General features: G+C 40.7%; 1 pseudogene; it reads right to left on the bottom strand.

The window, feature by feature from the left end:
• The window catches only part of LOC117694005 (small ribosomal subunit protein eS17 pseudogene), a 32,313-nt pseudogene extending 14,636 nt beyond the window's left edge, over positions 1-17,677 (bottom strand).
• Between the last annotated feature and the right edge of the window lie 407 nt (positions 17,678-18,084).

The following is an 18,084-nucleotide window of genomic DNA, read 5'->3' as shown; positions in this document are numbered from 1 at the left end:
GAAGAGGTCAGGAGCCTGGAGCCAGGAGTTGACACAGAGGCCATGGAGGGGTGCTGCTTACTGACTTACTCACATGGCTTTCTCAGCCTGCTTTCTTATAGAAACCAGAACCACCAGCCCTGGGGAATGTACTACCTACTATGGGCTGGGCCCTCACCCATCAATCACTAACTAAGAAAATGCCAGCTGGACAGTGGTGGCACACACCTTTAATCCCAGCACTTGGGAGGCAGAGGCAGGTGGATCTCTGAGTTCAAGGCCAATCTGGTCTACAGAGTGAGCTCCAGACTAGCCAGGGTTATACAGACCCTGGTTACATAACCAGGTTACATAAACCCTGCCTCAGACAAAACAAAACAAACAAAAAGACCCTACAGGCTTGGCTACAGCCCAATGTTATGGAGGCATTTTCTCAATTGGAGTTCCTTCCTCTCTGATGACTCTAGCTTGTGTCCAGTTGACATAAAAGTTGCCAACACACTTATATGGAATAGTACATATGTGATAGGCTAGTCCAAACTGGTAGCAATTTAATTGTAATTGTATAGAATTTCAACACTTTCATTCCTCCCACTTTCTAGATTAAAGTGATATACTTTATATATTGGAAAAGTTTGTTTAACTTAACAGTTTATTGCTCTTACAGTTCTTAATAATTTGTCTCTGGGACCTCCCAGTTAAAACAATTTATTGTAAAGATAAACTGCTTTACACAACAACTTGAGGTGTTAGGGTATTCTGAATGGTATTACACTGCTGAGTTTTATGTATTCATATGTTTAATGTTTAATTTCATATAGGACAGGCCTCGTGGTGATTCATAGATGTTGTCTGTCTAGGCAATCTTTTATTTCCTGTATGAAGGACTCCACCTTAATTAATTGGTAGTTTTTCTTCAGCATTTTTTTAAGAGTGATATGCTGTTTTGTTTTTGTTTTTTGTTATTGTTTTGGTTTTGGGGTTTTTTTTTGTTTTTTGTTTTGTTTTGTTTTGTTTTGTTTTGTTTTGTTTTTTGTTTTTTTTTTTTTTTTTTTTTGAGACAGGGTTTCTCTGTATAGCCTTGGCTGTCCTGAAACTCACTCTGTAGTCCAGGCTATCCTCGAACTCAGAAATCTGCCTGTCTCTGCCTCCCAAGTACTGGGATTAAAGGCGTGCGCCACCACTGCCCAGCTTCTTCAGCATCTTAAACATGTTACTTCATTCTGTCCTAGTTTGTAGGTTTTAGTAGAGAAATCCATGGACAGTCATTTTGAGACAACTTTGAATGTGAACTTTCTTTGTAAAAATAATTTCATTACATTTTTATTTATTTGGTGGGGGGGGGGGGGCAGAGGAAACTTGCCGGAGTCTCTTCTTTTACCATGGGTTTGAGGCATCAGACGCCGATTGTGAGTTTGGGCAGCAAGCACCATTACCTGTTGAGTGATCCCACTAAAATGATGTATCTTATTTCCTTCTGCTCCCAGAATTCTTTCTTTGTCTTTGAGTTTTAATAATTTGCTTATAATACATCTTGGTTCCCTGCACTTTACAGCTGAGTTTGCCTGGAGACCCCCAACCATCTGGAGTTTGGATGCTCTTTCAGTCATTGCTTCCTTAAACATGGTCTGGGCATTTTTCCGCTTCTGTTCTTGAGTCAACTGTAACATGAAGGCTGGCTTTCTTGGTGGTATGTAGTCACTCTTGTAAACATTCTTTTCTCTTTTTTCCCTACTTTTATCATTGAAAATTTTCAGAGCTGGGCGTGGTGACTCATGACTTTAATCCCAGCATGTAAGAAGATAAAGAAGGATGACTTACATGAGTTCAAGGCCAGCCTGGGCTATATGGTGAGTTTCAGCCCAGCTTGGGCTACATGGTAACTTTCAATCTTCTTTGGCTATAGAGTGAAACCCTATTTCACAGAGCATTTTTGGCCAATATTCTTTCTCAGCTCATCATTTCTTCTGCTTCATACACCTACTGCTGATACTTTCTGTTGACATTGTCACTTTGGATACTATATTTAAAAAAAAAAATTATAATTCTGTTCAGTTCTTCTAGTTTGTATTTCCGTTGGTCAGACTTCTAAATTTGTTGATGAAATTTTCCCTGAACTTTGTTAGTTTAACCTTTTGTTATGTTTATCTTATTTATTTGGAGGGGAACGCAGGCCACAGCTCATGAAGGGAGGTGAGCCCCAGCCTGCAGAGGCTGCCCTCTCCTGCTGTGTGGGCCCTAGGGATTGAATTCAGTTTCTTGAACTTAGTAGCAAAACCCTTTACTTGCTAAGTCATCTCACTGGCTCTGGGTTTTTTTGTTGTTGTTGTTGTTTTGTTTTCTATTTTGTTTGCTTGTTTTTTTAATATGAAGGAAACATTTATCACTTATCAAACATTTTCTAGGTGTGTTAGATCAAATCCTGATCATACACTTGTTTCAACCTTTTTCTGACTCATATTTTCATTTAAATAGCATGGTAGAAGGAAAGTAATGTGAGTCTCATGTATAGTTTTTAACGCTTTAAGGAGCAAAAACTACCGAAAATAAGCTAAACTTATTATCTTACTGAAATCATAATACCAGAAATATTTTATTTTCACTACTATAAACATTGAGTTATTTTACATTCTTTTTTATTTTTCTTTTTACATCCTTAAAATCCAGGGTTTAGGGGTGCTGAAGAGATGTTTCATGGATTAAAAAAATGTGTTGCTCATACAGAGGACCCAGGTTTGATTCCCAGAATGCATATGGTGTTCTCAACAATCCCTAACTCCAGCTCCAAACAATCTGATGCCCCACCTACCCACAACCCTGCCTTAGCCTCTCTGAGCATCAGTCTTGCGTATGGTGCACAGCATATGTTTAAGCAAAGCATTCATACATATAAAATTTTTAAAATCTAAAAATTATATAAACAAACAAGCAAGCAAACAAACAAACAAATCTGGTGTTCTGTACTGACAATGCCTCTAAATTTAGACCAGTCACAGTTCAGAGACCCAAGAGTCACGTCAACTGCCATGACAGAGGCTGGCTGATACCTTTCCATAGTTGGGTCTATCTGCCTACAGATGCTCAATTGCTGCAATGCCTCAGTCCCAAAAGCTAATGCAAGCCATACCACTGGCAAAAATTAACTCCTTATATGACATTGAGCTGACACTCGCACTATGTCTGACCCTTAGTAAATGGCAACAGAAATGACTGACAATAAGACCTCAACTCTACCATTGTCTATTTGTAGACCCTAAGAAATTGCCAGCATCATTCTTCATAGTATTTACCACAATAACTAAGGTTTTGTATTTTCTTTCTTATAATGTGTGCATATGCGTGTTTCTCCCATGTTATTCCATAAGAAACATCTATCCTGTTTGACTTTATATCCCTGTGCTCCCATAAAACACATTACAGATATTAAATGGCTGATAAATGTGTGGGTACGCATTGATTGGGAGCCTCAGCCAGCTTATCACCTCATCATCGATGTCCAGTTAGTTACAGCATTCCATATTACATCAGTAAAAGCCATAACAGCTATCTCTCTTTCAGAACAGCTTCTCATAGCCAAACTCTGATCATTAAAGACACATTAGAAATTTTTTCCCTCGAAGAACTGTATTTTTCCTATCTTCAATTTGCTCATGAACCAACACAGGACAAAATGAGTATTGTTCAGACACTGTATATGGTAACAGTTTCTCATCACACGCTCAGAATTAGAGAATATGCACATAGACACACACCATCACTGCCAGTGTTCAATATGTGATTGGAAAAAATTATTATTTTGGCCTTGTTAGATTTTTGTCTATTTTCTTCTGATTCCTCAATCTCCTTTGACAAGATTCTCCTGAGACTTTTGTCAACTATATCGCAGGGCTTCTTTTATTTGGGGCCCACTATCAATTTTTTTCGTGAGGTATCATATTTCCCTGGTTCTTTGTAAACTGTGTGTCCTTTTGCTGGTGTTCATATATTTGATGGTTTTGCCTCTTCTAGCTTTGTTAGGCATTCTTTGGTGGTAACAGAAATTCATTATTTAGCCCCAAACTCTGGATGGGTTTCTAGCTGCTGCAAATCCCAGATAGAAAGAACTTGCTGTCAGGTATCCACTGCCTATGCATTGAGGCTAGGTGGAACTACTGACTGTCCCCTGTGACCCAATGAGATTGAGATTGCTGGTTTGATTGTATGTCCAGATGAAGTTATTAACTGGGCATAGTAATCACATCTAGGTAGATAGCATTATAAGTTACCTTCCCCAGTTGTAATTTTATAAAACTCAGGAAACTTACAGGACTCAGGCAGCTCAAAAAGCCTCATAAGGCCTCTCCCCAATGTTTTACAAGCAATGAATAATTTCTGGAAAAGACATCTTCCAGAGATATAGTTTGCATGTGTTGTCACCCACACTGGGGTGGAGCTTTTCAATGACACATTGTCTGAGAGTCACTGTGTACCCTCATAGGCATTCCAATAAAATCATTGGTTCACCAAGCTAGATATGAGTTTTACTTCTTTGATCTGTTGTTTGGTGTGAACAGATGTTTGTTCAAGTCTTCCAATGAAAAGCCATTTAAAATTGTCAGGCTCAAGCTTCTTGGAAGCTGCCAAGCACAGCCCTAGTGTTCTGTATAACTTTTCTTTGGTTCAGAAGGTGTCTTAGTTTGGGTTTCTATTGCTGTGAAGGAACACCATGACCATGGCAACTCTGATAAAGAAAAATTTTAATTGAGGCTGACTTACAATTGCAGAGGTTTGATCCGTTGTCACCCTGACAAAAAGCATGGCAGCCTGTAAACCAACTTGGTGCTAGAGAAGGAGCCGGGAGGTCTACATCTTGATCCTCAGGTAGCAGAAGGGGATTGTGTGCCACACTGACCATAGCTTGAGCATAGGAGACCTCAAAGTCCACCCCCACAATGACAAACTTCCTCCAACAAGACCACACCTACTCCAACGAGACCACACCTCTTAATAGTGTCACTCCCTATAGGCCAAGCATTCATATATGAGTCTATGGGGGCCATTCCTATTCAAACCACCACAGGAGACAAGCAAGGTCTGAAGATATCTGCAGAAGGAACATCTGATCCTTTTCCTCTCCAGTGGCTAAGTAGTGACCAGTATCTTCAGCTGGCTAGAGTTTTAGTGCTGTATATAAAGCTTTACCACAACAGAGCACCACTTACTAAGCTCAAGTAGTAAGGGTCCGATGATGTTCTCAGTATTTATCAAGGGATAAAAATAGAGAGGGCCTTCTGTGATAAGTTCCTAAATGGCAGAGAAGCTGAATACTTGCCTTAATTTTTTATTGCTTACTGTTTAAGTTGTGTGCTGAGAGAATTCCTCTGTGGGTGGGACCATACTAATCTCCAAGGTATAAGTGACACAGTAGAAACCTAAGCCATCCTTGCTTTCTTTGTGTGTCTCAGGTTTCTGGTTCAATGGAAATGTTTTAGCCTCTCTCTTGAATTCAGGGATATTAATGAGTGTACTTTTGTCCATGGATAGTTGATGTTTGAAACATGAACCAGAGAATTACCACTCTACCAAATTTTTGATGTCTGTCTAAAGCAGATAGGCCCTCATGTATGCATTCATAGAATCCTACACATAATGTACATGGATACAGGTTAAATCTTCCCAGTGTAGAAACCTACTAGATATGGTTTTGCATTTGTGGAAATGGATGTTTGGGTAAGCAGAATGCAGAGATACTAGACTGCATTTACCCTGCCCCATTGGGTGCTAGGCTAGAGCAGAGTTCCAAGAGATTGCTCAGGGCATGGGAAAGCACAGTCTAAGATGTGGGAGGCTGAAGCTGGGGTTCCCAAGCTCCTGGGCATCCAGTCACTGCTGGAAACCATAGGGAGTCAGAAACAAAGAGTTGAGAGTCCATGGGCCATGGGATGAGGAGCCTGGGGGGGGGGGGGAAGGGGGCTCCCAAACTCCTGGATATCCAGATGCACTGGGTCATGGGGAGTTGGAAATAAAGTGGGCCCATGGGCTGAGGAAGAGCCTGGGCCTGGGGATTCTCAGACTCCTGGACATCCAGACACTGTTGGAAGTCTAGGAAGAGTCAAGAATGGAGGAGGCCCATGCCCAGGACTGGGGGAGGGGAACTCCAGCGAAAGTCCTTAGAGCAGCGGTTATCTGGGAGCACAGGAAGGGCCTTCTCCAGGAGGCTTAGGCAGTGTGGCTCTGTAGCTGAAGGCCTTCTCCATGCTCCCCAATGCGGTTCTTGATGCAAGAGACAGTTCTTGGTTCCAAACTGTTTATTGATCATCGTGGAAAATGCATACCACCTCCTCAGGAGGACTAGAGATTAAATACCTTTTGCAAAGAGCAATGTCCGAGAAGGGAAGCTTATTGACTGACCCCTCAGGGCTTCTAGGTACCTCATTAGCATGGAGAACTCTGTTCCGATTCACAGGTCATGATTCCTATGTAGGAACTGTGGCACATGTTCCAGACCAGGAATCTGGTAGGGAGCAGGGAGCCGCCTACCATCTCAGGTGGGTGCTTGGTACTAGAGACTCTGAATCTGCTCAAACTTACCAAGTTTCCTGGCACTGGCTACTATCCCACAACAAGAAAATCTTTTCTAAAGGCAGACCACTCCCCCAGTGACTTTGCTTTCACATCAGCCAAGAAATAATGTACCTCGTTGTGTTTTGCAGCACAAATTAAGTTGCCAAGAAATATAAAATAGATTCCCCTATGCTTTTAAAATCAAAGAATCAAAAACTGGTCATATTCACATGTTCATGGCAGAGGAGGAGAAAATGCTCTCCAGAGAACACATCTCTATCATAATCCTCAAAAAATTTCCTAAAAATAATCTTTCCATGGAAATTAGTCAACAGACATAAAATTCAAGCACCAAAAAAATCCTTGCTTTGTGACCAAGAAGAGTAGCAATAACAGACAAAAAAAGACATAGGACACCAATATAAATAACAATGTTTATTCTGTTGAAATCATAAGAGATAGCTTTAAAAATATGGATAGGGAGCAAGAACAATAAGGAGTAACAAAGCAGACATTCAAAAGACTTGAGCAGATGAAGTCCTGGCTGAGTAGAAGCGATATCTGTAAGATCAGATAGAAGAAAGCCAAGATTGAAAACCATCATCAGAGAAAAAGTAAATTACAGAAAACATAAATAAGATTAGATGGAGTTATCCTCATAGAGAAGTCAGCTGCTTATTCTCCCCCAGCCCTCAGCCCCCAGCCCCACATTGCACCAAGTTGCTCTTACTGAGCTGAATTCTGCTGGGAAAGTGAGTTCAAGGGTACTGGCTGCCAGAAAGCTGGAGAGAAACGGTCTGAACATCCAACTTGAAGACTGAATTCTAAATGCCCAGAGAGGGTTTGAGAGCACAGTGGGCACAGCCCCAGTGCAGGAATCTGAAGCTGAGAGACCCATGGTGCATGCACCCTTCCCCCATCCCTGATGATGCCCATGCAAGCTGCACTGTATTGGAAACCTGGAAGTGATGAGGCAGACCTTGGTGCTGAATCCTGATAGATGCAACAAAGACTCTGAAAACGATGGATAATGCACAGTGCAGCAGAAGTGTAGCATGCAACTCTGAAGCAGAGACATTCTCGGTGGCCTTATCCTTCTACTCCCGCACTGCAGGACACTGCAGGAAGTGTGCAGCATTCCCTGGCATATCCACCAAAGGCAACATAGTCACCTATTATGTTTTATTGCTTTTTTTTCTAATTCAAATTTTTGGTTTGAATTTTTTACATTTTTTGGCACTTAACACTTTTGTGCTGGAATCAAATGCCTATTGTTTTAACAGGTATTTCATTGGAATGGGTTTTAAAGCTGTCCTTTCTTTCTCTAACCCTAGATACAATGGATTCCTAGTACTTCTCACCCTTTTAATCCTAAGGCTTCTTGTCTTTGCTTTACTATGTCTCCCCCTTCTGTATTCCAACCTCACTTGACTATTTAAGTGCTTGATAACCTTAGCTCTAAATATTAAAGATTCCAGTTTCCCTACTAACAACCCCAGTGTCACAGCTTGTGAGCCTTAAAAATGACACAGGTGATGTGCTAACAGGGGCCCAGTTAGCACAGACTGCTGTCAAGCCACTGGTAGGGCAGTAAGCTTTCTGCCTGAGGATGACATCGGAAGGAAGCGGCTCACCTGGATTTACATAAAAGCAAACAAAGACAGTGAGGAAAGGCGACAAAAATAAAATAAAACTGTAGATAAATCTATCCCAACAGAGGCAACCCCCCCCCAAAAAAAAAAACCATGAGAAAACATGAGACAAAAATTCACTAACTTTTCAATATCAGAAATCTTAAATAATGAGATAATGAGATAGCTGACATGCAGGAAAAAATTATAAATACTTACCCTCTTTAAAAACAAACAAACAATGATCATAAAGAAGTCTCAAATAATCAGATGAATGAAGTAAAAAAAATTAATTCAGGACCTATATGAAAAAGTTATCAAACTAGATAATAGTAACATGAAGAGAGAAATTTAAAAAAACAGAATAAAAATGTATCCAGGAAATTGAGATACTTAAACAGAGTCAAATAAAATGAAACAAATAAAGAAACAAAATGAGAACACTACTAACAGACAAAACTAATCAGAAGAACTAATTTTAGGGATGTAGGACTAAGTTAAGGAAATAAATACAGTTAGTCACAAATAAGAAAAATATATTAATGAATGTAACCTGAACTTTTAAATGCTTTGGGATAAGTTAAAGAAGCCAAATCTAAGACATCATGGAGTAGGAGAAGTGGAATCAAGTCTTCTATAATTAGTCAATGAAAAGGAGCAGACAATTTCCCACTCTAGAGAAAGAAATTGTCAGTCCATGTCCGCTCTGCTGCTGGGCATGGCCTGTTGGAGAGGCTGAACACAGGGAGTTTGACTGTGCTTATCCCACACCACTGCTGGGGTGGGTGCAGGGCTGTGGGGAAGATCTGAGATACTGCTCTGGGGGTGGAAGGGAAAACACAGTCTGAGATGTGGGGAAGCTGGAGCTGGTTTGGATGTGGGGGTCCCAGGCCTATGACAAGGCCAGGGGCCATCGGGAGGTACCACTGGGAGTTGTGGAAGAGGGGTCCCTCAGGCTAGGGACAGCATCTAGCCTGAGGCCAGGGGAAAGGAGAGCATGGTTTTACCCTCCAATAGAAATGGATATCCAAATATAGAAGGCATTTACAATAAACCAACAAACCACTATTACTAGTAGGGGATGAAGGCAAATTGTTTAACTAATCAAAACAATTGACAAAATCATGGGAAATAACAAGCCCTATCAATAATAACCCTGAAAGCAAACAAACCCAACTCACTAGATAAAAGATGCTAGGAATGAAATTAGAAGAAAATTCACTCAACAGAGTTTGTAAACCAACAGAACACTCAGAGTACATAGAAGTAAACTTCATCAAAGAGGTGAAAGATTTCTACAATAAAACCTTTGCAACACTGAAGAAAGAAATCACAGATGTTAGACATTGACAATCCCATCTATGCTTATGGATTAGTAGAATTAATGTGGAAATGGCTGCACTATTGAAATCAATTTACAGATTGAATGGAATGCATATCAATAATATTCTTCACAGTATTATAAGTGCAATCCTGAAACTCTTATGAAAACACAAATCCCCACAAATAACCAAAGCAATCCTTATTAGAGTGAAGACTACTAGAGGTACCATAGTATCTGACCTCAAACTATGTTATAGAGCCATAGTGACAAACAAAGCATTGGCCTGTCACAGAAACAGGCATGCTCCAATTAATTGAATAGAATAGAGGACCCAGAATTATTCCTGCATGGCCACAGCAACCTGACATTTAACAAACATACAAAAATAAATATTGGCAAAAAGATAATCTTTAAGATAAATGATGCTGAGAAAACTGGATATCCACAGGAAGAGGGGTGGAATTAGACCCGTATTTCTCACACTGCACAAAAATAAATTTAAAAAAATGGACCAAAGATTATAGTGCAAATTCTGAAAAACTAAAACGGTTAGAGAATATTGTTGCAGGATATTTAATCACACTGTGAACCCCAAGATTGTGTTATTTACCGGAGAACCTGTATATAGTTGTGGTGTGGATCAGACCCAGAACATGCCTTTCATCCAAGAGCTTTCTGTTTATGTAAACAGAATTAAATAGCCAACCATAGACCAAGAGTTGAAACAACCAACCAGTTGAGAGGCAATGAACACAGGGGGGAAAAAAAAACACAGAGTAAGAGGGAGGCAGGAGGACAGAGAAAGAGATGCACACAGAGTAGAAAGTAGGAACATTCAGTTTGATGGATTTGACTTCCTTTTTTGGGATGATGGCTGCAGAGGAAGCTCAGCTGGGTGCTTTCTCTGCCTCTCTGAGCCAGCAGCAGCTGGCTCCCACGTCTTCATTGGTAAAATAGAACCTATGACATTTGGTTAACATAACATAACAACAGAATATCTATCATTAGGAAAACATTTCAAGATATGGCCACAGGCAAGGACTTTCTGGAAAAGACTCTAATCACATAGGAAATAACTTCAAAATTTGATAAATGGGATCACAAGAAATTAAAAGTCTTCCATACAGCATGGGAAACTATCAGTAAAGTATAGAATAGTCCACTGAATGGGAGAGAAATTTTTGTCCATTATAGCTCAGATAAGAGACTAACATCTACAATATATAACAAATTTTACAAATTAAAGATCCAAACCTCAAAACTTCCAAATCAGTAAATGGACCAAGAAATTGTGGAATTCTGAAAAGTAGAAATGCAGATGTCCAAGAAATACTTGAAACTATATTCTATATCTCAGCCACCAGGGAAATGCTAGTCAAAACTGCTTTAATATTTTATCCCACTCCACTCAAAATGGCAACCATCAAAAGGAGAAATCATAGTGAATGCTGGTGTGGATGTAGAGTCCTGACTCACTGCTGGAGGGAGTGTATCCTGACACAACCACTGTGGAAATCAATATAAAAAGAGTTAATGAACTAAAAGGTGGGTCTCAAAACCTTTTCTCTGACCACAGTACAGTAAAACAGGAAGTCTATAGTAAGACACTTGACCACCTAGGAAGTGTTCTGTATATAAAAGAATGAAGACATACCTTTGTCAATAGTTCAAGAGTCAAAGTAAAAATCATAAAGGAAATTAAAGTGATTTTTACATTAATGATCACAAATAGGTTCAGTGCTGAAGCTAAAGCTCACGTGGAAGAGTGCTGACCTTGGTTCAATCCATACAACCAAATGAACTCAGATGCTGTGGCAAAAATGCCACCACCAACAAGAGCTTTAAAACTATATAGGATGCAATTTCATTAGTACTCACAATATTTAGTATGAAACTCTTGTGTTAGAACTAAAGATGGGTTAAAAATTAATGATCAAAGCAACCATAAAACCTGAAAGAACTAGAAATTAACCGTACAACCCCCCCCCAAGGGAACCATAAAGATAAGGGCTCATTTTAATGGAATAAAGTCAAACATGAAAAGAACTAATGAAACCAAATCTTGTTGATTGACAGGGTTGCTAACTGAGTTGATAAAACTGTTGCGTGACAAAGCTAAAGCACGACTCCCCTATGTTAGGAATGAAACTGGAGCCGCCATAACAGACAGAGCAGTTACTGAGGTTTTGAATAACTTTACACAAAAATTTAGAAAGTTCTGGCAAAATTCATAGAAATAATTTACTAAAACATTGATGTGAGAGAGAAAAACACAGACCGTTTCTTGAACCTATTTCCAAATTCTTCAAAGAAATAATTAAATTGGTGACCCTTCTGTAACGCCCAAGCTGCCCCTCGTTGGGCAGCCAAACTGTAACGGCCCACTCTGTCCCACAGGTCCAGGTCTAGCGAGAGAGAGAGAGAGAGAGAGAGAGAGAGAGAGAGAGAGAGAGAGAGAGAGAGAGGCAGGTGATGCGAAGAATGGAGACAAGACAGAGGGTCTGATCAAGTCTCAAGTCTCGTTTATTGTGTGTGTCTCTCTCTCCTGTATTGTCTCTCTCATTGTCTCCCATATTCTCTCCTGTATTCTCTCTCATGAAGGGAAATCTGGGGTATTTATACACTTTTGCCACATGCCTTGTAGGCACATGAATACCACATGCCTTGCAGGTGTGGATATGACGTAAGCCTTACAGGCATGTATAGCGTGGATAGCACGAGGATAGCACGTGCACCATTCGCCTTGCAGGCTTGGATACCACGTGCACCTTACAGGCATGTATGGTGTGGGTAGCATGTGGACAGCACGTGAACTGCATGCTTTGCAGGCGTGAATACCACGTGCACCTTGCAGCTGGGGGCACTAAACAGCAAAACAAGATATGTGGGATATCAGAGTGTGCTTCAGCTGTTGTAGGCTGTTAAAAAACAAGTCTCATGTCAGGGCATATGGCTTGAGATGGCTGCAAAGCTGATAGCCGCTTTCTGCTAAAAGTCAGCTCCCAAGACCCTTCCATTTAGATATACACCAGATATGATAAATAAAAACTAGAGTGTTTCATTTTGCTTCAAAATCATGTCTTCCAAGGTCAGCACAAAGGAAAGAAAGGAAAAGTCTCAGAGGAACGGCTCCTGTGAGAGCAGACACTCTAAAGAAAATATAGACACCTGTTGCAGGCCTCATGCATACATACAGTCAGAATGTTGACTTACATATATTTTTCCTAATCACTGGATCTATCTAAGGCAGGTCTTAGCAGAGTGTCTAGAATATAGTGGTATTCTATTCATGTTAGACAAATAAATTCCTTAAGAAAATTTAGTATCTTTGACAGTTCATATTTATTTTTCCAAATGTGAATAAAGATTCTGTGTGTACATGTACGGGGTCTTCCTCTATCATTCTTTATTTCTTTTTCCTTTTTATTGAAAATATATTTTTTCTCACATGGTGCTAATTAAAATGTTAACAATAGTGGTTTATACCAGAACAGATACTGAGTCTCAGTCTCTCTCTATCTCTCTCTCTATCTCTCTCTCTCTCTGTTTTTTTGTTTTTTTTTGTTTTTTTTTTTTTTGTTTTTTTTTTTTGTAGATCTATGATTACATGATGCTATTCTACAAATGGGCCTTAAAGGACATAGGTATCTACAAGATTGAAGGATGTGGACAGGGTGGGTAGCAGCCATATACTGATGTTCTAAGGATGGGCCATGTTTTACTACTGAGTATACTGGGGATACTGTATACTGGTGACAGTGTTCAGCTGTCTATCTGTTTCTCCTTAATTTTTTAACGTGTGTGTGTGTGTGTGTGTGTGTGTGTGTGTGTGTGTGTGTGTGTATACCATGTATGCCATGTGTGCAGGAGGTCAGAGGACAACTTGTAAGTTCTGGGCATGAATGCAGATAGTCAGGCTTTGTAGCAAGCAGATACCTATGTCTGTTAAGGCACATTTTCAGAAGAGCATCATGTGACCATAAATCTACAAAATACAGACGCAGTATCACCAATCCAACTCCATGTGTTCTGGTATAAACTACTGTTGTTAACATTTTAATTGGAAATATGCACTATGTGAGAAAAAAATCTATTTTTTAGTAAAAGGGGAAAAAAGAAATAAAGATGTGCCATTTCAGCCACTCTTCTCCCTGGAGGTCAGGGTCCTGCTATGTAGATCAGGCTGGACCTGAAATTACCATTTTTCTACCTTAGTGTCTCTAGTACTGGGATTACACACACTGCTTCTTGTTTTATCCTCTTAAAATGAACATTCTCTTTCTTTGTGAACACTTTCTCTGTTTCTCCTATTTATTAACATATAGAAAGATACAATTCTTAATTGCAATAAAGTTAATGGACGCGTGGTGAATTTTCTCAAATACTATGTCTACAAAATACAATTCTAATCATGTTATGTTCCTCTACAAAACACATATTTCGAGTAAAATAATCTTACTCTGTAAACTTTATTGCTTGAAAAACTCACTTTAAAAACTCCATTAAATCAAAACTCCCATTCTTAGCAGGCAGGAGGTTCATTCACAATCCTCAAGGAAGGTCTTTTTCTCTCCAGAGAATTCTAAGTACTCATGAAATATATGCAGAGCCCAGAAAATGAAGGCAGCTTGTAGTATCCCATCTGCCATGGCTCCACGAGGAAGACACCTTTTCCACACATACATGGCTCCTGAAGTGTGGAACTTGGTACTGCACTTGTACCAGAGGAAGTACTGAGGAGGAGCCCTGTGCAGGCACGCCTTCTGAGTCACCTTGCAAGTTCTTGCTTTCCAGACACCAGGATTATGTCCCCAACTTCTGATGGACTACAATCTTCTGATCTTCTGTCTCCTTCCCTACCTGAAATAATATTCTCTTCCCTCTCCATATTCCACACCTTAATGGCAGCGTCTATGTACACACACACACACACACACACACACACACACACACACCCTGCAGCTCTTCCAATATCTTTCCTTTAACTGTACCATAGCTCCAAGATGAGGGAAAAGAAAACTTCAAAGTGTCTCCTGAGCAGTAATGGGCAAGCTGGGTAGTAATAAATAAGAAACACAAAGTAGTAATCACAATAAATCATTGTGCCACACCTTCAAGTACTTAGTGTTTTTAGTATAACTCAGCTTCTTTAGCCTGACATTTGAGGCCTCTCTCCATCTAGGTTCCATTGGTTTTGTCCTTCTTCTATATCTCACAAGCCCTGAAAAACTCATAGTCATGCCTGTCCACATTTTTCTAAGACATTCATGGCAGTGACTGCTCTCAGCATCCATGTCTGTGCCCTGGACTCCTAAGGAAATACCTATATGTTCATCTGTAGAGATTCCTTTCTGTGTTTACCCATATAGGCTTTTACCCTGAGCATCCCCCAGTTGCCATGACTACTTCCTTCTTTAGAGCCCACAGGCAACACTTCAACATGCTTCTCAGTATAGATGTGTCTTCCTTTACTGTTCCATGAAGTCCTTGTGGGGCAACAGTCAAGTCCATTTCTCAATCCCAGTATCTATCCCCTGCTAGGGTTATGAAAGCTGGCCCATATAGAGAGCACAGGATAAACAAACACCAGAACCAACATAGTTGGACCTCCCCATACTAAGAGCCAGAGCCCCTAACCTCTGACATGTTACCCATTGGAGGGTATGCTTAGTCACCATAATCTAATCTTCCTGTCTGCGAGAAGCTGGTCTGTCCAATTCTGTCTGAAGAAACTTCATCCAAGAGTTTCTATTCAAATTCCTATAATGGAGTTCCAGGGACAATTTTGGAGGGTTTTCATCAAAATTCTAAGTCAGCGGATCCAAATTAACAACCATGAAGCAGAATATGGAAGTCAGTGTTGTTTTGGTGGTTTTAAAAATACCCAGATATCGATGCTCTTTGCCTACCTTCAACCAGTTTGGCTCTTAAAAGTACCTAACCCATGGCCCTCCATCTAAAGCAAGTTCCTCCTGTGACAGTCACTCCTAAAGGCTCTCCCACACTCCAACTATGAGTAGGTCTGTGGGATAGTTGGTTGCTCTGCTGTGGTATGTTCTGCATGTGTGCTGAGATAGCACAGGGCTGGGAGAGCAGGGAGAGAATTTGCAGGGCAAAATACAAAGCCGACACACAGAGAAGAAAGTCTGCCAGCTCTGCTTGCACTCCATCCCCATCCTCTGAATCTTCTAAGGAAGACAGGTATCATGCTGACACATAACCCACTCGAGTACAGACTTGTCTGGGGGCAGGAGAACCATCTCAGCTTCCACTCCAGCCAGGTAGCTCTGAGCCATCTGCATATGGTAATATAATATATGCAATTTTGTTCAGTTGAACGAGTGACTTTTTTTTCCACTTCCCATGGATGCAATTCTGTTCAGTTGAATGAGAGACTCTTTTCCACTTCCAAGGAGCCATATCCTCTATAGCCTCAGAGATGGTATAGTTCATGTTCTTGATGGACACACTGTTTAAAGAACACTAGCATGTGACAGATACTAAGAGTTCTGGGAGTGAGGTGAGGCTACTAGGCCCAGGGCAGAGATGAGAGGTAGATTTTCTGTAGGAAGTACCAGGTGTGAGAAAAAAAGAAAGGCAGAGAGGGCCCATGTGGAGTGTTGCCTAGGAAACAAGGCTACAGAGTGGATTATAAATAATACAACATGCCAAAAATTTCAACATAAATCCAAATTCAATGAGGATCTTTAGAAGATTAGCTTGGGAAATGAAGCAATTAAGGTTAAAGTTTTGAAGTTAGATCGTCTAAGTAGATAACCTTTTGAGGCTATACTGAGATATTTTAATAAACTTAACATCAAATTGTCTTTGAGTGAATATTCAATGCTTTTGTGAGTTAATGCATTAATGCACATGCACATACATGTGTTCATCTAGAAAATTCTAGACGTTCCTTTTCTTCCATTGTTTTGTTTGCTTTCTTGCTTTGTCCACCGATACTGATATGAAGTAATTCAGTCACAGCCCTCCTAACAACAGAACACTAACAGAACAGAACACTGAGCGTACCCCACTTTTAGGTTGAAAGACAATATAGTCTATGGAAATTTACTAGATATTGCTTGAATTTATTTTTCCTACCTTGCTTTTATTTGTTTGTTTGTTTGTTTGTTTTGGTACTCTGTGTATTAGTGGGAACTGAGTTGTAATTTTTTAAAAGATGTGATGTCTACAGTTGTGAAGCCCTCAGTTTTGCCATCATGGAAAGCTACCTCTGTAGGTTTTCAACTGAATGCTGCCATCTTTCGCAGATTGATTCTGCATCTGTGTCCCATTAAGGCTTATAAGAATGACTGACAAAGAGACTCTCGATGGCTAAGAAGTCGCATGATTGATTTATAAGGTCACCTCATTTTAGCTTACTTCCTAGTGTGCCTTTCACCTGCTTTGCTCGTATTTCTCAATTTTCTAACATTCCCGTTTTCACACAACCAAGACTTTAGGCAGCTAAACATTGCCTGAGAGACACCATCTCACCAGGGACCCTCTGTAGTTCTGAACGGGACGCTCTGTACGAACACACATACTTGCTAGTCAGGAATGCCGTCTGTGGTGGGACATAAGCGTGTGAAAGAACTTTACCCTGTCTCTGTCTCAGCCTTCAGAGTGGGGCCAGGCATGCTATTTGGTATTTCCATATTTACTCCATAGAGATGCTTAGTAAATATATTTAATATTCTGTGGGTCTAGTCCCATTTTTTGTGTGTGAAAATTCAGAATGGGATTGTGAGATTAGCTAACTTGGGCCCCCATGCTTCCTACCCTGCATGTTAGCCCTCTTAGGCACCCCTTTTGGCCCCGGGGTAGCCTTGAAGGACTCCCATATCTGCCACAAGCATACAAGCATCTCTTGATCCAAAGCAGTTAGCTTTTCCTCTTCTCCCCCCCCCGCCCCCCCCCAGTTCAAATTCAGAAGTCATTCAGTTGGGAGACTGATTTCCACCAACCTACTAACGGCTCAGGAGTATTTTTTATGCTACTTCCTCCTAGAGACTAGAATCAGCTTGCCCTTGTTCAGAGACATAAATCTATAAAGATTATAGCCAAGTGTTTCCAGAGCGATTTAGTTTTCACCCCTCAATTTGGCAAATACCTGCAGCCTGATGTTGCCGAGGTGCCAGCGCTCACTGAGGCTGCGCGTCCAGGCGGGGCAGCTGTGGATCTGGATTTTTAGCCCCATGCTGTCAAATGAGCAGTGCAAGTTTTCAGTCTGAAGGAAGCAGGCCATCAAGGGTTTTAGCGCTGCAGACCAGACCCAGGGAAAAACTGGGCTTCGTGGATGTTCCGTGAGATTTGCTGAGAGGTAAGAATAAGGAGTGGAAAATGAAGAGGCAAGAGACCGCCTGACTTCCCTCGGCGTTCTGGAGCACGGTGAAGCTAGCATCCACTTCAAGGCTGAAGTTTATTTAATTAATAGAATACCCGTGAGGAGAAATAGACCTCTAATTGGCGGGTGCTCCCAAAGGTGCAAAGGAAACACAACAAAAACATAAGATGAAACTGGATGAGGAAGTACATGCCCATAGCCTGTGACATGGGGCTTCAGCTGCCAACTCAACACAGCCCAGGGTCACTTGGGGAAAACCC

This window comes from Arvicanthis niloticus, chromosome 1, assembly GCF_011762505.2.
Source record: "Arvicanthis niloticus isolate mArvNil1 chromosome 1, mArvNil1.pat.X, whole genome shotgun sequence".
Taxonomy (NCBI): Eukaryota; Metazoa; Chordata; class Mammalia; order Rodentia; family Muridae; genus Arvicanthis; species Arvicanthis niloticus.
The sequence above is the reverse complement of the archived record's forward strand: the minus strand, read 5'-3'. Positions and strand labels throughout refer to the sequence as shown.